This window comes from Spinacia oleracea, chromosome 5 (genome assembly GCF_020520425.1).
Source record: "Spinacia oleracea cultivar Varoflay chromosome 5, BTI_SOV_V1, whole genome shotgun sequence".
NCBI lineage: Eukaryota > Viridiplantae > Streptophyta > Magnoliopsida > Caryophyllales > Amaranthaceae > Spinacia > Spinacia oleracea.
Genome location: NC_079491.1, coordinates 9,688,375 through 9,712,747, shown reverse-complemented (window position 1 = coordinate 9,712,747; position 24,373 = coordinate 9,688,375). Strand labels below are relative to the sequence as shown.

The window sequence follows — 24,373 nt, the reverse complement described above, 5'->3', positions numbered from 1 at the left end:
CTTCCAAAGTAGTTTCGAGGCTGTAGACCCTCTTACGCAAATCTTCAACTTGTTCATGAGCTTTTTTCTCAGATTTCTGAAGCAAATCATTTTCACGCTTTACAACAGAAAGCTCCTCCTTCAATGTCCATGTGAGCTCTTGAGCTGTGATCAAAGATTCACCACTTTCCCGCAGCGTCTTTACGTACCAAATTATGAGTTTAGATAACTCAATGTTCCGTGCTAAATCTCCATTCACTTCCTCCATTAGATCGATTATCAAATTCTTTCCTAAACCTTTTGCTAAAATATGGGTCAAATTATATTTGATTTGTCTCATGTCATGGGTGTACGCCTCTATTTATATTACAAACTTCCTAGGTCCTATAGAATTCTATTCATCGTAGGTTTTCTAAGTCCTATACACTTTTACCAATCGTAGGTTTTCTAAGTCATATAGAATTCTACCCATCGTAGGTTTTCTAAGTCCTATAGACTTCTACTCCCTCCGTTTCTTTTTGTTTGTTACGTTTTCCTTTTAGGATTTTTCACAATGTTCTTTACGTCGGAAAATCTTTCCTTTTATAAATTTATTATATTATATTGTCACTTTTTGTGCCAACTTTTAATTTTACTTGGGTTCATTTTTTTAAAAGTTGGTTTATATATTTAAAGAGACAATAAATGTAAGATTTTGGAAAAATGAAATCAGGATTAATGATGGAATCTAAAGCATTTAAAATAATAATAAAAAAAGAATATTTATTATATGTTAATAAACGTGGATAAATACAAATGTAATATTTATTATATGTTAATAAACGTGGATAAATACAAATGTAACAAATAAAAAGAAACGGAGGGAGTATCTCATTTCATATAATATTATACGGGATAATACTAGTCTTATACGGAGTATGCACACATCACATGCATATATATAAAAAACAGATTTGTGTTTATTACATTTAAACCCGAAATAACATGGGCTAGGTTGATCAAAATGTTTTTTTGTCCTATCGGGTAGATTGTCATTATATTCTCTATTATTTAAGCGTGGATGGTATTATTTAATACAAGGGAGACACCAAAAGTGAATTTAATAAAATAACATAATTTTATCTCTGATACACCATGTAATAGTCAAAGCCAATAATAATGTAATCTTTGTATATTTAGCAAATAAATATTATCCCTTGTATTTAGCTAAGTAGGTCCCCTAAATTAGCCTAGGATTATGCTATCAGTTACCTATTTAGTTTGTATAAATTGATGATAAAAAAATCAATAAAAAATCATGCAAGAATATCTCTTACAATCGCATATTCATATGATATTTTATCCTATAAGATAACTATGTTATCCTTGACAAGTTCAGATAAAATAGAGTTTACAAAAAAAATTAAAAATCAGGTGAATAAAACACTGAAACAATATAGATAGAGTTTATTACAGAAATTAGAAATAACAAAAGTAACGGTTAGAAGGTGGGAAGATGACGATGAAGAGGCAGGCTTAATTGATTAGTTTAATGTGACCCATCCTTTGGAGAAATGGGAAGGTTGTTGGGTCACGCAATAACAAGCAAGCTATATATGCGACGAACATTTCAATTCGACACATTTTTATGTCACATTCTAATTAACTGTTGATGCAGACGTCGTCCACCATATAGATCGATACTCCTTTTTCTTTTTCCAGAATGATAATGATACCACATTCAATTCATCATACAACTTCCATAGCTTATAAAATAAGTCCAATAGAACGGATTCAGTACGAGGACAAAGTATTTTTAAAGAAATTGGACACATGTTATCTAAAACTAAAATCATCTATATGTGTTAATAATCTTATTTGTATTCTTTAATTTTTTTATTTGTCTATTTTGAATCAAATTTAATACGAAGTAGAAAGAACTTTTTATGAAAAACCTTTGCTTTCTTTGCTCCTTCATTGTTTATATGCATCGTCTTCTACTCAAAATTTCAAAGTCTTACCAAAATACCAAATTGTATAGGTGTCATAATTAGTACAAGCGAGTGTGTAATAACATCAATTTTAGTTACATTATCTCTTATGAATACGATTGTACATTTGTACGGGGTATTTAGTTATATTATCTCGTTTTATATCATAACATCAATTTTATAACTTTATTATAGATCATTAGACTGTGTCTTTGTCATTAGACTTTAATAAGTGAACAAAGTGCACGTCCATCAAGCAATTTTGAATAAAGTGAATTGCATTGAAGCTAATACGTTCATTTGGTAAATGAAAAGATTGATCGAGTTTGCCTAATATAATATATAGTCGATAATTCGAGATTACCCGAGCCATAATTAAGTTTGAGCAATATGCGACTCTTCAGATTTGTGATTTGGATTCAAGTCAAATAGCTAAAGAATAGAGTACACATGCGTAAAATATGGATCATCAACAGTTCCAATAATTATTACTCCGTATCTTTTACATCTTCGTACATTAGAAATTTTCATACAACTCTACCTATCTTTACCACTAGATCAAACATTACATTGCTGACCAAACACTTCACTTGGATGCTTACATATACTCGAGTGTATTTTACTTTACTGGACTTAATAAGGGTTTTAACCCCAAGTTCAAACTTTGGATCTTTTACCAAACTAGCTACTTTTAAAATTTTATTTACCAAAACGGCTAGTTTTAAATTGTATTTTCCAAAGTAGCTATTCTTTAATTAGTTTTAAAAAAAAAGTAGCTAATTTTTTACTTTCAATTAAAAACCAATAAACCGGTTTGAGTTTTTTTAAAACCAATTAACCGGTTTAATTTTTTTACACAGTGAACCGATATGAATTTTTTTATGAATGAACCGATTGACAATTTACTTATATTTTTAGCCTCTTAGCAACTTCAAAGTTTTTAAAAGACTTGCTCGCAAATATTACAAATATAAAGAAATTAGTTGAACCTTGTTGCAGATATTGTTAATCCGATCTCTTAACTACGCGAATTCGTTGTGTTAAACGAATTTGCTTGGCAAACTCGATCAACCAAGAATTTAACATACTCTAAAACCGTGTGCGTGAAAGTGACATGAAGGAGAAAAGTAACGCGTGCAATAAATGCGTCTAACAATGCAAATTTTTGCGTCTATTATCCCTACAAGTCGGACCACTATCTTACTATACTCAATTGTAATTTTTTATTTTTTAAATTACTGTAATTTCTCATTATTAAGTTGAAACTATGAATTGAATAAAAATTAATTAAAATAATTAATTAATAATTAACTTATCATTGGAGCAAGAAATATGTAGCAAGTGTGTAACTTGAGAAGATAATGCGTCATAACAAGCATGCATAATAAAAAAATTCCGACCATTGGAGTTTATATTGTCAAAAAGTAAACATAATTAAAATATTAAAATGGGTAAAAAAAAATGAACTTAAAGTATTACTATGCTGTATCGTGTATGTATCAAAATTAAACCATCAAGAGCAACATTTTATATTATTTATGGGCAAATTCAAAAGAAAAATTAATTGGGATTATAAAGTAAACAAAAATAAAAGATAACTAAACCCCCAAAAAGCCGGTTAACTATACTAAAAAAATGCATCAAACAAAACCAGTTTAATTGTTTTTGCCACAAAATGAAAATAGTCATTTTGTAAATAAATTATACGTAGTAGCTAATTTGGTAAATAGATTATAAAAGTAGCCATTTTGGTAAATAAAATTGTAAAAGTAGCTAGTTTGGTAAAAGATCCTCAAACTTTATCTCGAGATTAACCAAATAAAAATACAACCCTTTAAAATTGTGAATTGAATTTACCTCAAAATCTCGAATACCTAATAAATAGAGTAACGACATGTGAAAATCGCCAAACTTTTTACCCTTTAAATTATCGTACATTAGAAATTTTACTACAACTAGTACAAATCTTACCACTAAATCAAGCATTATATTGCACCAAACACTTGACTTGGATACTCCATAGTTGATATAATTGCATAGAGCATATGAGTTTGGACTACTATTATGAATTGTTAACATCTAAGCCTACAAAGTGTGGTTGTGACAGCCAAATTATCACATGCCAAGTGGTCCAATCACTATGTGCCAAATACACACACTTTTTTGTGATTTAGTCCACTCACGTCCCTTCAACATCCACCGTTAGATGTCCGCCACGTGACCACATCTCACTGTAACGCCGTCAACCAGGCAGTACCTGATTGGTTGTATTGCTATTCTTTGATTCTCATAGTGGGTCCCACTTTAACGAGTATGTGTCTCTTGATCCGTTTGTTATGCCCTTTCTTTATACGAAGACCCGACCGTTCTTTTCTTTGGATTTGTGGATTACATTTTATATTCCATCTTAATCTAATCTAATTTATTCTAACTTCTTCAAAGATGTTCTTGTTAAGTTTTCAACATATTTTTGAAGGATTTAATGAAGGTGAGGGGTTGACTTTTTTAATCGTAGTTTGGTTTGATTTATTAAGATTTGGGTAAAAAATATTTACAGACTTTGAAGAAATGTCCATAAAAAAATGACCGCCCTTGAATATACATTTTAACTGGGGCTATTGAGCAGTGGAAGAGTAGAAGAGTGAGGCAATATAGAACGGAGTATGGGGCTAATGAGCAGTAGAAGCTAGGTGATATAGTACGGAGTATGAGTTTCGAGTAATTATACTGTAACAAGTCGAGTAATCATTTACCTAAATTCTTGTGCCTCTTCTCAAGCCCAATACCATACATGGAAATAAATCATGGGGAGATACTAGCAATATATAAGGCAATTGTAATTTATAATTCGTATAAAGTGTATAACATTATATAGCTCAACTCATTTGCATAAAGAAAAAAAAAAAATATTAACCCAAAAACACTTAACTTGTACTACATAGTAGATAATTACTGATAGGAAAACTTATTGGGTTTTGGTGTGATTTTATAATGTTCAATTTCCATTTCAAATTACATGAACATTTTTTTCATTGATTATTTCTTTGGACATCCCAAAATCATAATGCCCAAGATCAATACATGATGTGCTAATACAAGACCTTCTAGAAACGAACCGAAAAGACAACAACTATTAATTATACGACTTAGTAAATGAATATAATTAAATTAAGTTTGCCTCGAGATTTATCTTGTTGGCCTACGATCAAGACACAAGACATGTTCATGCGTATTGCCAATATAAAATGTTTTCTATATTGCTTTCATTTAAACGCTTCACATCTTTTGTGGGTCGATTCGGGTCATGTTTGTGGCGGACCCACTTTCCTTGGGCTTGTACGGGTTGTGCTACATGTTTCGTGTCGGGCCGGATGGTGTGGAAATTATCAAAAAAGCAGCACAAGCACAACTGAAGCCGACGCGCCGGGTTGGGTCGGGGCGTGCCTTCATGCCTAAGTCTAATTTTACTAAATGTAAAGTGATTTGTCGTGTCGAGTCGTGCGTTGACGTGCTTTTCCAAAATAAAATGCGGCCTAATCCCAACCAAAACCACGATGTTATACTAGTGTTGAGTAGTGCTTTTTTCACGTTGGATTATGTTATGCTTTACCCCGGCCCGGCCCGACTAGAGCCATCTTAATACCCAATATAAAATGTGCACATACAAGCAACATTTTTTTTTTTTTTTTTGTAAAGTATGTAATGTAAAGTCGTGTGATTTGATGTGTAAAAATACTTTTTCCACAAAAAATTAGAATAAATTAAATTAAACATCCCTTTCGATTTGTGTAAGATAGAGGACAAGAAGTCAAGAAATGTTGCTTTCATCGGACCCATAACACGTGTGAAAGTGTGATAGGTTTGAATTGATAGCTTTCTTAAATAGTTTTAGGTTAATTAGAGGGGGTCCTATTTTCAATTGCATCAAATTGTATAATCTACTCAAGGATGACTTTTAATATCAACTTATATATTTTGATGTGGAATCAAATCGAATAGGGTTGATACTTGAAAGGGAGAATGGTCCCTCTATGATAAACATATAAGGATATCTCTTGAAAATTTCTTAAGAATCTTTAATTGAAGTTGGTATTTGGCAAGTTCGTAAGTGTTTAGATGTATTATAATAACTTTAATTGACCTAGATAGTTAATGAAATGTTGGGGAAGACTCGAACGTGTATGTTTATTTTTTTGGTTAATATTAATACAATTTTAAGAGAGGTTTGTTGGTAGCGAGACTAGCGACCGCCGACCGGGATATAAATGTTTGGTTAATATTTAATATAATTTTGAGGGAGGTTTTCTTAAATGGTTTTGACAACTATATATGATAGTATGAAGTACGGAGTGTGTAATAAGAAAATGATAAACCTAATAAAAAGATAATCTTATATTTTCGCCAACGCATGTGCATGGGGGAGCGTCCACCTCAAGCTGAAGCCTATAAGCCGAACCAAACAAGATATTAACGGGTGCAAGTAGGCAACTAAAAGATGGAGCTTCCACCTTCACCTATTTTTTTGAATGCGCGCACATTAAAATCGTGTTATACGTGGAAATGTAGGTTATTTGGCTGATTCTAAAAATAAACACGCTTGAAATTGATTTGCTTTCTTAAAAAATTAGCTATTTGATAATGTGACAATAGACTCAAAAAGTTATTCGGACGGCCTAAAACCAACTCGACTTAAATCTGAATTATACCCGAATATAATACATCAGGCTTGAATTTGAATCAAACGACCCGATTGTCACCCATAGTAGTGCCTTTTATCATTTTCAGTTTATGAAATGATGTGAATCATGAGTAATTTGATAATGTCTTTGTTGAACCATTAAAAAAAAGTGGATCTTGAACTCTTTTGTTCTTGGGCTCTTAAAAAGTTCAGAATTGATAGCTATGGAGTATCTGAGACATGAGCACAGACTCCACCTTCGGCCCACTTTAGAATATTTCATGGACCACCAGGCCCATTATAATTTAACGGCGGATAAATAATTTATAATATATCAATTGCAACAACAAAGTGGCTGTAGTTTAGTGGTAAGAATTCCACGTTGTGGCCGTGGAGACCTGGGCTCGAATCCCAGCAGCCACATTTTCTACTTTTTAAAGCTCATAATACTTTTTTCTAGAAGGTCAAGGGAATCAATTATTTACTTTATCTTAAACTCATATTCTTCTTCATATTCCCTAAACAAAAATGATACTATCTCTGATTCATTTTAGTTTTACGCCAATGCTTTTTTTATGGTTTGTATCAATTCAAAAAGAAGGAGGACCTTTTTGCATATTGTATATGGAATTTTCTTGAATAATTATTCACCATTGCTTTTCTATCATACAAAGTATTATACTATTCCAATGTATAGTTGTGCGGCTTGAACATGCTTAGATTAACAAGTCTTTTTTTTTGACAGTAGATTAAGAAGTCTCAAGCGTAAATTATGCTGTTTATTTTTCCAATTGAACAATGTAATGAAGTATTTGTGTGCCGATAATGATAATTTCGCGTAATTAACAGGCGAAATATTAGCAATTTAAGAATATACTCCGTAAATTTTAGTGTGAAGAGAATGTAACAATGACATTATTGACATATTGTATGATAGGAATGTAATGGATGCGGTCATGCGGAGTATATGTTGAGGATAATGAAAGCTCAAACCCACATTCTCGGCCCACATTCTTAGCCCATATGTTACATGTGAACATTTTATTTTTAGGAAAACATGTGAACTAGGGATGGGCATGGGCCGGATTTGGGCCGGGTCAGGTGAGATCCAGACCTAGATCTATATTTTTTAGGCGGATCCAAACCCGCCTCAGATTCAATGGGTCTGAAAAATTCAGACCCATATCCAGATCCAATGGGTCTAATGGGTCTCGGTTAAAAAATGGGTCTAGTGTTATTGTTTTAATTTTAACATTTTTGTCTTAGAAAATTTTCCCGCGCCATTAATTAACCGTCATTTACCATCACATATTCACATTCGATACAAAAAATATCACAATTCGCAAATTAGTGCCAAAATACTAAGGCATACATGTATCTAATTAGACTATTTCTAATTTCTAATAGTTGACCGGGTCCATGGTCAGATCTGGACCGGGTCTGGGTCTGAGAATATTGGACCCAAACCCAGACCCGTTTTAAAACACATAGATCCAGATTCGCCACAGATCAATTGGGTCTCAAATACTTAGACCCAGACCCTTAAAAACGGGTCAGGTCCAACCGGGATCTGGGTCGAGTCCCAGACCCATGCCCATCCGTAATGTGAACTCTTATACCAGAGTACTTCGTTTTTTCATTACATGCAAGTTTGCAAGCAATGGCTGATGTACGTAGGGCCGTTGGGGTACGGCTCATGTACTCGTTAATGTTTATGAACGTACAACTCTTTTAATTTTGTTTATGTGCATGTTCATGTTTGAGTATAATGTTACAGGATACTTGATCCTGTTGTCAACTTTGTGACAGATTACAGAATGAAGAAGAAGAAGAAGAAGAAGAAGAAGAAGAAGATAGCTTGCACCAGAAGAAAGAAGAAGAAGATTCAGAAACAGAAGAAGAGAAGAAGATAATTAAGAAAGGAGAATTTAGAGAGAGAAGTTGTAATATATTTCATGAATGAATCGTAGCTTACATCATTTGTTTATATACTACAATTCCTGTTAGTTAGCTTGAAAAACAAGTAACTCAAGCCACAGATTTCATAACAGAATTCAGTTGCAAACAATAACAGAAAGTCAATGCTAAATAGTAAAGTCAACGTATTGACTTCTAAGCCTTGACTTATGTACAATTTCCCTTAACATTCCACCCCCCTTAAGCAACTTGTCCTCAAGTTTGCACAATAGTAAAGTGAGGAAATTTGGACTGAAAAGTGGAAGCATCCACCCAAGTAGCATCATGTGGAAGAGTATCTTCCCATTGAACCAACAACTGGACCTTAGTTTGATTTTGAGACTGCACAGATCGTTGATCCAAAATTACTGCAGGAACTGGATCCAAAGAAGAATCTTTGCCCTGTAGCCAAGCAGGTATGTGTGTTGCAATTGGCAAAGACCCATGAAACACCTTCAATTGAGAAACATGAAACACATTGTGAATTTTAGCTGACTCTGGTAATTGTAGCTTGTAAGCTACCTTGCCAACACAATTAATCACTTGGAAAGGTCCATAATATTTTGGAGACAGCTTCTGATTCCCCCTATTCTGCACTGTGAACTGTCTATAGGGTTGCAGCCTTAACCAGACCCAATCTCCCACAGAGAAAGTCCTATCAGATCTCTTTTTATCAGCTTGGTTTTTCATTCTGTTTTGAGCTCTCATGAGATGAAATTTTACCAAATCAATCATTTTCTCCCTTCTTTGAAGGCTTCTATCCACTTCATCCACAACAGATTCTCCTGGAAGATAAGGGAGGTGCAATGGTGGAGGTTGTCCATAAACCACTTCATAAGGAGTGAGTTGAATGCTGGAGTGAAAGTGAGTGTTGAACCACCACTCAACCACTAGTAACCAAGCAGACCAATCTTTAGGTTGGTCACTATACATGCACCTTAAGTATGTTTCTAAGCATCTGTTAACTACTTCAGTCTGTCCATCAGTCTCAGGGTGATAAGAGGAAGACAACATGAATTCAGTACCATGAAGACTGAACAAACCCTTCCAAAACTGGCTCAAAAATATAGCATCTCTATCACTGACAATGCTCCTTGGCCACCCATGAAGTTTAAAGACATTATCAAGGTATGATTGAGCTACCTGAATAGCAGTATAAGGATGGGACAAAGCCATAAAGTGACTGTATTTTCTCAATCTGTCCACTACAACAAAAATGACATCTTTTCCCCCTGATTTAGGCAAACCAGTAATGAAGTCCATTGAAATATCAAACCATACAGCTTCAGGAATCGGCAATGGTTGTAATAAACCAGGACTAGCTGTAGTGTCATATTTGGAAGATTGACATGTCTTACATTGCTTCACAAAGAGCCTCACATCTGTTGCCAAGCCCTTCCAGTAAAAGAGACTTTGCACCCTTTTAATAGTTAAATCCCTTCCTGAGTGACCACTTTCAGGAGAAGAATGCAGCCAATTTATCACCTTATTCTTTAAAACCAAATCAGACCCTAAAACCAGTTTTCCTCTCCTCCTAACCAAACCATCTTGTAGTGAGTAATTGTCAACAGATTCACCATTCTGCAGCTTAGTAACAATGGCCAACAAGGAGTTATCCAACATATAACTGGCTTTGATTAAAGCAGTAAGATCAGAGTTGACAACAGAAATAGCCATACACAAAATAGTGGCTCCAGGCACTCTAGAAAGGGCATCAGCAGGTACATTTTCTTTTCCAGATTTATACTGGATGTCATAGTCAAATCCCATGAGTTTAGAAAGCCAAAATTGCTGAAATGGTGTGGATACCTTCTGTTGAAGAAGCCACTTCAAGATTTTCTGGTCAGTTCTAATAGTGAAATGTGAACTCATCAAGTATTGTTCCCATTTCTGAACAGCAAACACAATGGCAAGCAATTCTTTCTCATACACAGATAATTTCTGCCACTTTGGTCCTAAAGCTCTGCTGATGAATGCCAAAGGGTGATTATCCTGCATCAGAACTGCACCAATACCTGTATTTGAGGCATCAGTCTCCACCACAAATGTTTTAGAGAAGTCAGGAACTGCTAGCACAGGTGCAGAAACCAAAGCTTGCTTAAGAGTAGTGAAATCATTTTGAGCTGTATCGACCAAACAAAAGCCCCTTTTTTCAGTAGATCAGTTAGAGGTTTACTGATGAGAGAATAATGCATAACAAACTTCCTGTAATATCCAGCCAACCCTAAAAAGCTTCTCAATTCCTTCACTGATGTTGGAACAGGCCAACTCTCCACAGCAGCTATCTTATTGGGATCAGTTTCTACCCCTACTGTAGAAATGTAGTGACCAAGGTACTCAACCTTGTCAATAGAAAAACAACACTTACTAGCTTTGGCAAACATCTTATTACACCTCATTAACTCAAACACTTGAGCCAAATGAGACCAATGCTACTCCTTGGATCTACTGTAAACCAATGTATCATCAAAAAAGACTAAAACACATTTTCTGAGTAAAGGCTTAAAAACACCATACATCCAACTCTGAAATGAGGCAGTTGCATTGGTTAGACCAAATGGCATAACCAAGGACTCAAAGTGACCTGAATGTGTTTTAAAAGCAGTTTTATAAACATCACTCTCTTGAACTCTAAGCTGATGGTAACCAGCCCTCAAGTCTAGTTTAGTAAACACTGAAGCACCTGCTAATTCATCAATCAACTCATCTATAACAGGTATAGGGAACTTATTCTTAATGGTTCTGTTGTTTAATTCTCTATAATCTACACATAATCTCCAGGTACCATCCTTCTTTCCCACCAAAACTACAGGAGATGCAAATGGGTTTGAACTGTTCTGTATGACCCCCCTTTCCAGCATATCTTGAACTAATTTTTCAATCACATCTCTCTGTTTTAATGGATATCTGTAAGGCCTTATGTTCACTGGCCTTGCATGAAGGAAATAATGCCCTTGGTCCAAGTATGCATTCAATGTTAAGTCTAATAAATGCGGTTCAGTATTAATTAACAAGTTAATAATTCAGTGAGATCAAGTGAGCTGAATGCCTAGCTAGAGGCCGCTTCAGTTCAAGTGGAATTAATGATATTAATCCACAGCTTACTCTTGACTGAACCCGTAGGGTCACACAAATAGTACGTAAACGGATCAAGTATTTAATGGCATTAAATACTCCATCTATGGATATTCGGAATCGACGGATCTTGGTTTCAGTGGGAGCTGAGATCGTCACAGGCAAGAAATGAATACTCCGGAAACGATGATATTGCCGGAAACGGAAATATGGATCGTATCGGAAATATAAATATTATCCAAGTCGTAGATGTTGCCGGAAACGGAAACATGGTACGTATCGGAAAATATTATCGGAAATGGAAATATTACCGGAATCGGAAATATTGCCGGAAACGGAAATATTGTCAGAATCGGAAATATTATCAGAATCAGAAAATAATTCCGGAAACGGAAATATTAAATATTTGTTCGAAACGGAAATTGATTCCGGAATCGGAAATATTGAATATTGTTCGTATCGGAAATGAATTCCGGAATAGGGAAATTAATCGGAAGCGTATCGTACGAATTAGCATCGGACGAGGCCTGCCAGACGAAGGCCCAGCACGAAGCCGGGCCATCGCCCAGCAAGCCAGCGCGCCACAAACGCACCAGCCAAGGCTGCGCCAGGCCCACCGCAAGGCAGGCCCAGCGCGCGCCAAGGCTGCGGCAGCGTGTGGGCTTGCGGCAGTGGGCTGCGAGCTCATGGGCTGTGCGCGCGCGCATGGCGCCCCTCGTGGGCTGCTGTGCGTGCGTGTGTGTTTGTGTGCTACTCGAATCCTGAAGCTACCGGGATTTGTCATATGATTAAATTCAATCCTAAAAGATTTAGTTTATTTAATTAGAGTCCTAGTAGGATTATAATTAAATAAATTAGTATCCTAATAGGATTCCAAATCCTTTTCCATAACTCTATAAATAGGTGCCTAGGGTCACATATTTATATAGATTATTCAAGTATTCAAAGTGAGTTTTGAGAGCAAAATTCAATTACACAATTGCCTATAAAGTGCCGAAAATAATAGTACCTTAAGGGCGATTCTAGTTGGTCAAGCTTAAGGCGGATCCGGACGTGCTGTGGACTATCTACGGAGGGACGACACTTGGAGTCCTAAAGACTTGTTCTTGTTCGGTTCGGGCGCAGCTAGGGAAGGCACGCAACAAAGAGTATGCATCTAAACTATGCTAAATGATTATGTGTAAATAATATGTTTTTCTGGCTTTATGGTTTTTCCGCATGATTTATGAATTGTCATATGTATCATAACCTAACAGTGGTATCACGAGCCTCTTATTATTTTCATAATCTAAATTGCATGAACATGGTTAAATATTACAAATTTGCAAGAATTAAAAGGGGTGATTAATTTTCGTAATTGTTAATTAATTGCAAATTGCGTTTATTTAATTATACGTACGCAGTTTTTCGGCAGTTTCTTCGTTACTCATCCAAATTGAGTGATTTTTGTGTCAATTCCGCATGTAAAAGGCATTCTAAAATTTTGACAAAAGTAATACTTTTCTGCCGAACCCAGAATTCTCAAATTCGAAGCCTAACTATGACTTTTCGGAGGTTTTAGTTTTTCGAATGCAAAATTTCGTAAATTTAAGATGTTAATTTAAATATTTGCGATTCTTGTTGATAAATCTTGAATTTTTGATTGACCTACTGTATATGTTTAACAAGTTTGAATGCCTAGCCTTGTTAATTATGCAATCTAATTTGTAATTATGATTAATTTGTTGAAAATTAGAATAATTTAGAATTAATTTGATTTTCATAATTAATTATAATTTAATTAGATACCTATGATTAAAAACCACCATAAAAATTGTAAATTTATGATAAATTTTAAATTTTTTATGACCTAGACTTGAATCCATGTTAATCGGAAATCAATTGAATAATAAATTTTCGATTTTTCGCCCTAAAATTATGAAATTAATATTATTTATTAATTTTTCATTAATTTTAAATATAAATTTTTTAAAATTTTATGCGATTCGTTCATATAACTTGCACGCACAAAGCAATGGACGCTACGTGTTACCCTTAAGGGGTGTTGTATAGTGCGGGCATGAGACGACGAGCAAGGAAGCTCGTCGCCCATGCGGCACGAATGCAATGAGCAAGGCCATGGTGCACGAGCACAAGGCAGCAGCCCTGCCTTGTGTCGTGGGCTGTGAGCAATGGACACATGGGCGAGGGCGAAAGCAAGGCACAGCAGTCGCGTGTGGGCAGCAAGCGAGCTGCGCCACAACGCGCACTGCCTCGCGCAAGCGTGCGGAGCCTCGCGCGCAGCGAGCGCTAGCTCGCGTGCCACGAGTGCTACGCCCAGCGTCGATGCCTCGTACAGCGAGCGATGGCTCGCAGGATCGAGCGCTGGCAAGCGCGCGCAGCGAGCAATGACCCGCATAAAGCGAGCGCTGGCGAGCGCGCACAGCGAGCGCTGGCTCGCAAGAAGCGAGCGCAGCGAGCGATGGCTCGCGTACATCGAGCGCTGGCGCGCGCGCAGCGAGCACCAGCTCGCGTGATGGCTTGCGAAGGAAAGCAGCAGCAGCGATGCGACGCAGCGCATGGGCTGCGCGCACATGGCCAGCGATGGCTGTGTGCGTGTGGCCCATGGGCGTACGTTGCGTGGGGTTGTTGCGTTGCGATTAGATCGTTTTGAAATTTTAATTTGAAATTTTCAGTTTACGTAATTTTAATTAATTATTAAAATTAATAATTTAAATTATTTTCTTGGATTTTAATTTTGAATATTGTAATTATAATAAATTTTATTTATTCTAATTATTTTACTAAAATTAAAATCATGAATTAATTAAATACGACTGAAATTAAATTAAATTTTTGGATTCAATTATAAATTTATATGAGCTTTAAATTTTAATTAAATTTGTATGTTTCCGGTTAGACTAGAAATACATTTTTATGTTTAAAATTAGTAAAGCATATGAATTTATTGGTTTAAGTGGGAGCCCTTTTAGTCATAAACTCTTGATTAGGTCTACAAATCCTTAAGGTTAAAACAACTTGATTAGAATGAATAAGGACTGAATAATTGGTAGATTATTGGTGCCCTTGATTAATTGCTGCAAATGTTTACGTGATGCATAATGTGTTTTACTAACCAGCTATGTGGGCCATTCATGATAATGAATGGGTGAATGGTATATATTGTATATGTACTGTTTTGCAGGTTATGAAGTGACTAGTATGGCCCAAATAGGATAGAAAATATGGTCTGCGTACCATTAATTTGAATGTAATTGGTCTAAAGTACCAAAGTTGTTTTTCAATTCAAAAATGGTTTGCGTACCATCAAATAGTTGTAATTAGTTTTAATTATAGCTTATCCTATTTGAAGAAAATGGTGCCTCCCACGGAGATTTTCAAGACGGACTTTGAAGTTAAAGCTTCAAGATGAAGTCGGGCCATACTAGATCACATTTATCTTATGCATGTTTTAAGTTATTTATTGCTTTTAAATATGTCTTAAAATGCATGAGATCAAAAGCTTGATTATGTTGCATGATTAAGGATTTTAGTTCACTTAAAATCTAACCAACATAGTAAGAGCCTTAAGTTCCAAACTTAAAAATTGAGTTAAAAGGTGCCATGCCAAAATATACACTTGCTTGGATATCCTTTACATCAATCTAGTAATAGTTTTCGCTCAGCGAGGTGTTACTTATTGGTCCTAAAGGGGCAAGGTACACAAATAATTGTGAGTACATGTTAGTTTTGGTGAAACTCAACGATATAAGTAAGGAGTCCTTTTATGTCGTGGCAAAATCGATAGGTTTACCTAATAAGTTCTTAGACGTACCTATCAACCAAGAGTAGTTTCTAGACTATTAGCAAAAGGCTTTTGCTTACCTAAAATGTTTTAGAATTGAGTCGACAAACTGTGCTTAATTCTTCAATGGTTTTAGGGTCTTGGAATCATTTTATTCACACCTGCCGGAACACATAACTCGAATAAAATGCTAATGACTTGTTGCATGATTGCTTTAATTTTCAAGTTATTATTCATGATAAATGTTTAGGCTTGCATGCTTCAATGTATGTTTTAATTATTGTTTATAATTAAATATCTTGCACTGCGGTAAATCCTTTTAGAAAGGTAACAGTAAATTTCCTCGATTGGTAGTGAATTCAAGAACGATTCACGGAAATGAGAGATGTGAGCAATTTTAAAATGTACGTTTCTTTTAGCGACTTTCATGGTTGTTTTCGAGTATCAAAGTCGAATGGCAAACCGATTGGTGCTTGTGAATTCAAAATACAATGTAGTTTTGAGATCATAAAGCATTGAGTTTAAACGCTCAGCTTTACCAATGGTTAACAACCTAAAATCTTTTTTCCATTTAATTCTCGAATGAGTCTAGTCCCTAGACATTCGAATAGATCGATACTTAGAGAACTTTAGAAGCTTCTGGTAAGATCATCTAGTTGAAACAAAATATTCAACATAAAATAAAATGGTAAAGAACCTTGTTGGTGACATTGGACATGTCTAACAAAGTATAAAAGTCAACACTAAAGAATTCAATTCTTAAGACTATAAGAAATGGTACAAGAAATAGGAAAACAAAGGAACAAATGAAAGGAATTTATAATTCCGTTTCTACCTATAAGTTTATGTTTAAAGAGAAGTGACCTAGGAATCAAACTTCCTTGGTATCATATACCGCTTGAGGTTCTTACTTCGGTAATAACTCAAATAATGGAAGCTAGGCTACACTAATGGCCTACAAGTGGGAAATGAAGCATGGCAATGCTACATTAGCTGTAGGGTCATCTAGTTTGTTTTAAGTCCTTCAAGGCTGGAACTTAATGGCTATTTTGTTCCATAATCAGCATACCTAAATTTCTGTTTTTCAAACACAGAAAGACTCACATTCAGAAGAACAAAAACAATGTTTGTTTGTTTATTTGAATGAAATGGTCATTTACGGGTTGAGTCAATATGCTTGATTAAAACAAACAACTCTTTAAAAATAAAAACTTTACTAGGTTCAAATCAAACCCTTGATTTGAGTTCCACTAATCTTTGGCATTGTTGCTTAGACCATATCAACAAGTTAACATTCAAAAGCTCTATTTTAATGGACTTTTGAAAGTTCATTGATTTCTAGATCAATTTAAGACGACTAGTCTTACTTGTTGAAAGTAACAAAAGATATGAACTATTGTTAGAACGCCTAGACAATATAGTTCAAAGCTAAAGAAAGATTTTATGACTTTATTATTTCACATGGATTTGAGTGAATATAGGTTTATTTACTCAAATATGATATAAGTTGAATCTGTTTGGCTAGTTCAAAGATTCAGAAGTATAAAATCCACTTGGCAAGAAATCATAAAGATCTAGGTTAGATCATGTTGATGATTACTTGATACCAAATATGATCATCAATGATTGTGTGTTATAATTTCACAATCTAGGTCCATAAGATATGGCATATCCCTACGTTGGAATAATCGAAGTCAATTAGTATTTGATTCGATCAATGATGAATCATAAAGACTTTTCCTATAATTTCTAAAACAAAATGCTCAACTACCACCAAACTAAACCAAATTCGTCAAAGCTATTGAAAAGTAATTTCAGAATAACTTTTCATAATATATCTAAAGAGTTCCTAAACTCAGTGGGAGCTTAGTGTTTGTTATTCAACAAACTAAGGCCCAAGTATAGATATATGTTTCATTGTGATTTATTCAAATGAGACACAAGGGTATTGTTTCTACCACAAATTTTTGAGAACATAATGTTTGTTTGCTCGAAATAATGTCCTTTTGGAGATTCGTTTCCAAAATGACAAGTGGGAGAAAATAGACCTCGAAAGTCTTCGAGGCAAACAACAAACATAAACGGACAATCTGGAGGCTTTTCGAAGTTCTTTAGAAAATCCGAACACGTATTCTTTAAGGACTTTAGAAGTGGCTTTAAAGAATAGACATCTCTTAGAAGACTTTACAAGTGCTTCAAGGAGAACAGAATATTCAAAGGACTTTCAAGTGGCTATTGATATTCTATTGTTTGATGTTCTATACCCAAGTAGGCATAGAGTTCAAGTCACTGAAACTATGAGATTCTTCTATTAAATAGTGAAGAATCATGGAGTTCAGGTCACTGAAGCTATGCGATTCTTCTATTAGATAGTGAAGAAACCTACAACTTGCAGTCAAACTATTATCATGTAGATTAATGAGTTTGTGACTTGTAAGAAAGCTAAGACGAAACCCAGATTCCCTAAAATGGTTAGAGGCCATATATAGACTCAAATGTTTTAAATGGTTAGAGGCCATAAAACGTACTCAATGTTTTGATGACAAAATTGAAATTTTGTTGATTTGCAAGAATAGTTTCACACCTATTGGTTGCAAGTTTGTTTTAAGGATAAAAACCATCAAACATGAAATTGTGTTCACAACACAAAGCTAGATTAGTTGCTAAAAGGTTACAAGCAAATTCACGGTGTGGATTGTGTTGAAACCTCATGCATAATCGTAATGCTCAAGTCTATAATTCAAGCAATGATTGCATATTGGTACATATAGCAATTGGATAACAAAAACGTATTCCTCAATCAAATGTTGGAATAAACTATGTACATGGTATGTCATAGGATTTGTGGATCCAAATAAATGCTTGAAAAAGGAAAGCTAGCTTATAAAATCTAAGTACAGATTTAAGCAAGCAATTGGGAATTGGAATTGTATTTTAGTGAAGCTAATAAGTATTTTAGTTTCATAAAATATACATAGATATATAAGAAGTTTAGTGGGAGTACGTAAAACTTATTTGGTCCTATGTGTATCACACATATCTCTCTATTGTGAAATAACATTCAAATGCTAATGACTTAGGTTTGAAATTATTCATCAATGATGGACCAAGGCGAAACTTAGTACATACTGGGTATTAAGATCTATTTACAAAGATCTTATGATATTGTTTTGGATTAAGTAATGGCATTTACTAAATCAAACACGAAATACTCCATTGGAGATATTCGACCCATGTGAATAAATCTAAGTAAAAGAATGTTTGAACTATGTATAAGCATTTACTAAGTTAAAACATCAAAGGATCTAAGTGAGATTCTTAACCTATATTATATGTCAAAGAATTTAGCTGGATTCAGTATCTACTGAAATTGAATGAGCTAAAGTTACATGAATAGAATTTCAATTGGGAATTATTCTGCAAAAGAATTTATCATGTATGATATAATATGAGGATCGCCAAAAACGTATCGTATGACTTTAGGCATGACGAACATATACCAATCTCTATTGATCTAAGTGAAGATCAACTAGATTGAGATCAAGAATACTTATGGTACTTGAAAAGGTACATAGAAATAGTTCTTGATTCAAGGAAATAAAGATATGCTAAATATTGATGCTACACGCATAAACACTGGCAAAGGATCAAGCAAGACCCTTTAGAGTTAACCATTGATAAGGACGAGCTATAGAGCATCGTGTTTTGAAATGGTAACATGGATTGGAGACCATGAGTTGTTGCGTGGGATATTAAAATATTAATTTCTATGTTCTAAGATACAGCTGGAAAGTATTCCACATATCTGTGAACTGCTTGGATAAGTAATTCCAAACAAAGCATCACTAGCAACCTATAAAGTTGAAGTAAAAGTACTTATTGCCTACGAAGCAATAAAACAGGGTTGTTTATGTTAAAGAGTTCTTCACTGAACTTGGGTAGATCACATGTCTGCTGGCTTGATGGTTATTCATTGAAAAAATGCGTAGAACCACTCTTGAAGCAAGAAAAGACTAGATCACAAAATAAACATACTCAAAAGATCTTATCATCTATCTCGAAGAACATTCGATGAAAAGGATATTAAGATTGGCAAAGCGTGATAACTAAACCTATGCAACAAGTGAGAAGCAACACTCACGTTGTAGCACTGGAAATCAAGCATAGCTTTGAATTCCATGAACTGTTTTAAAGATGGGTTTGAGGCCCATGGTTGTAAAACATTGGGGTTGAACATTTATCATATATGAAATGTATTTTCATATTCCATTTAATCTTGGTTTAGTATTAAATGATGAGTCCCTTCAATTTGACGATATATTCAAGATAGACTGTCAGGACCAGTCTTGTGACTAAGAAATGTCTATCAAGTGAACTTGAATGTCAAAGGTTGAAAATGGTCCCTAGTCGGAGTTTTCTATAAAATTGGACGCATAGAAAACGTTAGACGATTAGAATGCAAGATGACTAGTAGTTCTGTTTCTTGAACTATGTGGACATGGCAATGTCATAATCATTTGCATAGATACTTACTTTGGGAAGACTAGTATCGGACAAGACCTATGAAACTTTACTGTAAGAGATGAAAATCTGCCATAAGTAAATTTCATTAAAATTATTAGACACTAAATCCTCAATACCTGAGTGATTTGAGATTACTTGTTTGAGAACTGGTTGCTTTGACGTTGACCAACCGTCGCACCGTAAAAGGAGGCTATAAAGGCAACGCTCAGGTAATCACCTATCAAACGAAGTCTAATCTCAAGATTGCAAGATTGGGATTGTCCTCCCATAAATCGGGATGAGATGCTTAAAAGTTGTACAAGGCCACTCGGAGAGCTAGAAACTGTGAAATGCATGGCCGTGCTCGGATGAATCATAGGCTATGATTATCTGTTTATTTGATCAGTTGAACTCTGAAACCGAGAAACACCTCTGGACATAATAAGGATGACAACTCTTACCTTATGTTCAAGAGCAAGCATCGAGCGACAAAGGAATTAGGAAATGCACACTTGTCCCTAAGGACAAGTGGGAGACTGAAGGAAATAATGCCCTTGGTCCAAGTATGCATTCAATGTTAAGTCTAATAAATGCGGTTCAGTATTAATTAACAAGTTAATAATTCAGTGAGATCAAGTGAGCTGAATGCCTAGCTAGAGGCCGCTTCAGTTCAAGTGGAATTAATGATATTAATCCACAGCTTACTCTTGACTGAACCCGTAGGGTCACACAAATAGTACGTAAACGGATCAAGTATTTAATGGCATTAAATACTCCATCTATGGATATTCGGAATCGACGGATCTTGGTTTCAGTGGGAGCTGAGATCGTCACAGGCAAGAAATGAATACTCCGGAAACGATGATATTGCCGGAAACGGAAATATGGATCGTATCGGAAATATAAATATTATCCAAGTCGTAGATGTTGCCGGAAACGGAAACATGGTACGTATCGGAAAATATTATCGGAAATGGAAATATTACCGGAATCGGAAATATTGCCGAAAACGGAAATATTGTCAGAATCGGAAATATTATCGGAATCAGAAAATAATTCCGGAAACGGAAATATTAAATATTTGTTCGAAACGGAAATTGATTCCGGAATCGGAAATATTGAATATTGTTCGTATCGGAAATGAATTCCAGAATCGGGAAATTAATCGGAAACGTGTCGTACGAATTAGCATCGGACGAGGCCTGCCAGACGAAGGCCCAGCACGAAGCCGGGCCATCGCCCAGCAAGCCAGCGCGCCACAAACGCACCAGCCAAGGCTGCGCCAGGCCCACCGCAAGGCAGGCCCAGCGCGCGCCAAGGCTGCGGCAGCGTGTGGGCTTGCGGCAGTGGGCTGCGAGCTCATGGGCTGTGCGCGCGCGCATGGCGCCTCTCGTGGGCTGCTGTGCGTGCGTGTGTGTTTGTGTGCTACTCGAATCCTGAAGCTACCGGGATTTGTCATATGATTAAATCCAATCCTAAAAGATTTAGTTTATTTAATTAGAGTCCTAGTAGGATTATAATTAAATAAATTAGTATCCTAATAGGATTCCAAATCCTTTTCCATAACTCTATAAATAGGTGCCTAGGGTCACATATTTATATAGATTATTCAAGTATTCAAAGTGAGTTTTGAGAGCAAAATTCAATTACACAATTGCCTATAAAGTGCCGAAAATAATAGTACCTTAAGGGCGATTCTAGTTGGTCAAGCTTAAGGCGGATCCGGACGTGCTGTGGACTATCTACGGAGGGACGACACTTGGAGTCCTAAAGACTTGTTCTTGTTCGGTTCGGGCGCAGCTAGGGAAGGCACGCAACAAAGTGTATGCATCTAAACTATGCTAAATGATTATGTGTAAATAATATGTTTTCCTGGCTTTATGGTTTTTCCGCATGATTTATGAATTGTCATATGTATCATAACCTAACATTGCATTAGGCTCTAATGGAATTGTGTGATTAAATACCCCCCCTGTGAGCACTGGCGGACCCACATTGGGGCCAAGGGGGGCACGTGCCACCCCCAGGAAAAAAAAAACTTAAAATGTATTTAAAAACAAAAAACTTGCGCATATGTATTATATCTGAACCAGATATACGTTGAAAATGGCTGTGTTGCAATGGTTAACAAGGATTAAGTGTTTTTATCTAGTGTTGCCCAGAGATCAAGGGTTCGATGACCCTTATTGACAAACTTGGTTAATTTTCAGCTCATTTTTTTTAATTCGTTTTCTTCTAAAAAAAATCCATTAGTTGCATCTGGCTTTAGCTTTTTATTTTATTTTTATTCTAAACCTATCGAAACATTGTCTACTTCTTTTTCCACCTTTATATTTAATTGAACTAAACTATAAATAAATACTTTTTTGATAAAATAATAAGTCTAATCCATTATTTACTGCTATATCTTAATAATAGTCACTTTTAACTTTGTACTTTTTTCACTTTTACTGATATATATTGATAAAAAAAAAAAAAATCTCAGCCAATTTGAAGTTTCATGCAATCAATTAACACAAATTTAGCACTGAAAAAACACCTAAGAGTTACGCACTTTTAATACCCAACTTTGTGATATTGTCATTTTATATCTCAACGACTACCACTTTCGTGCCACCCCTGACCAAATATCCTGGGTCCGCCACTGCCTGTGAGGTGGCAAATCCTCAGGGTCAACAAAAATGTCTTTGTACTGTTCTTTCAAAACTTCCAGTTCACTGTCCTCATGCTGTTGATTGGTTGACTGCTGTACAGGTTGGAAGGACATATCCCTTACTTGTAACAAACAAAGCTGGACTGCATTACTGAACAACTTTGCTGAAGGTGCACCCTCCACTACTTTCACTTTCTGTGGGTGTATACCCTGTAGGACAAACTGACATCCATCCAAGTGAAACTCCATAAGCAAAGCTTTGAAATCCCAACAAATAGGGCCCAATGTTGCTAGCCATTGAACTCCAAGAACCATATCACAACCCCCCAAGGATATCAACATCATATCAGCTGTAAAAGTTCTCCCTTGCATGGCCCAAGTGAACCCTTTGGAGACATGTTGACATGCTACGTGATTTCCATCAGCTACTGTTACATGCTGAGAAGGTATGGATTCAATAGCACAACCCAATTTCTTAGCTAACTCCAAAGCCAAGAAGTTGTGAGTGCTTCCAGAATCAACCAAAACATGGAACAATTTATTATTCCTAGTGCCTGTCACCCTCATTGTTTGGAAATTCTGGTTGCCAGACAATGCATTAAGAGATAAAATTGGCTCAGCTACTCCAGTACTATCCAACTCATCATCCCCATCATCCTCACTAACATCTGACCCTTTATCCTCATTACTACTGGATATTTCCACAATGAACAACTGTGGTTCTTTGAATTGGCATTTGTGTGTTCTTTCATATGGTGCATCACAGTAATAACACAAACCCTTAGCAATTTTGTCAGCCCTCACATCTGCTGAAATGTGCCTAAAGTTCTTGGCATATCTTGGGTTGAATTTGGTTATTTGAGTAGGTTTTGTATTTGGTGTAGGTAGTAATGCAGGCAGGCTAGCATTTGTGGGTTTATTGGAGTTCAAAGGTATGGCTTGAATAGCCTTCTGATTGTAGTGAAATGGTCTAGTAGTATAAGTTTTCTGTGAACATGCTGCTAGTTGTTCTTCCTGTAACCTAGCAAATTCAACTGCCTCAGCAATTGTATTGGGTCTAAAGGCTTTAACAAAGGGTTTGACAGTAGGATTTAAACCCCCAATAAAGCTTTCCAACACAAACTCTTCAGGTAACCCATGATGAGTGTTTATAACATCAGATTTTAAATCTTCAAAATTGTCTAGGTAAGTTTCTACAGAATCAGTTTCTGCAATTTATTGAACTGTTCCACAGTATTGGTACCCCTATTATCTCTAAACCTAGCAGATAAATCCAGACAAAACTCACCCCAATCCACATTTCTTTTAGTTGATAGGTAGCTTGTCACCCATTTTTCAGCCTTGTCAACCATATTAAGTGAAGCCAAATCTACTTTATGATCATCACTGATATTGCAAAGACTAAAATACCTGCTACACTTCTTGATCCATTCTCTACTGTTAGTTCCATCGAATTTAGGGAAAGAAATCTTAGGGTTATACCCCATAGGTTTAGTAGCATTACCCTCTTTAGGAGTTTCTGTGTGTCTGCTGTTTTCAGAACTGGAGTCTCTCATCTGGTTCTTCATTTCCAGCAGCAAATTCATCACTCCATCCAATTTCTTGGACTGATCTTCAATCTGCGCAGACTGACTCTCAACCCTTTTTGATTGCTCAAGCAATTTTGCCTCTAATTGCCTAAAGTGATCATCCATTGCTGCTCGTCTGGTTGCAGGAGCCAGATTGGACTGCAGCCAATTAATCAATTGGTTCCAGATCGTAACTCAATTTTCTGT

At 35.6% G+C, this 24,373-nt stretch overlaps 1 non-coding gene across 1 annotated transcript; it reads left to right on the top strand.

Moving 5' to 3' along the window:
- Positions 1-6,978: 6,978 nt before the first annotated feature.
- On the top strand, positions 6,979-7,050 carry TRNAH-GUG (transfer RNA histidin (anticodon GUG)). Its single transcript has one exon. It is a non-coding gene; the product is annotated as a tRNA-His (tRNA).
- The last annotated feature ends 17,323 nt before the right edge of the window (positions 7,051-24,373 follow it).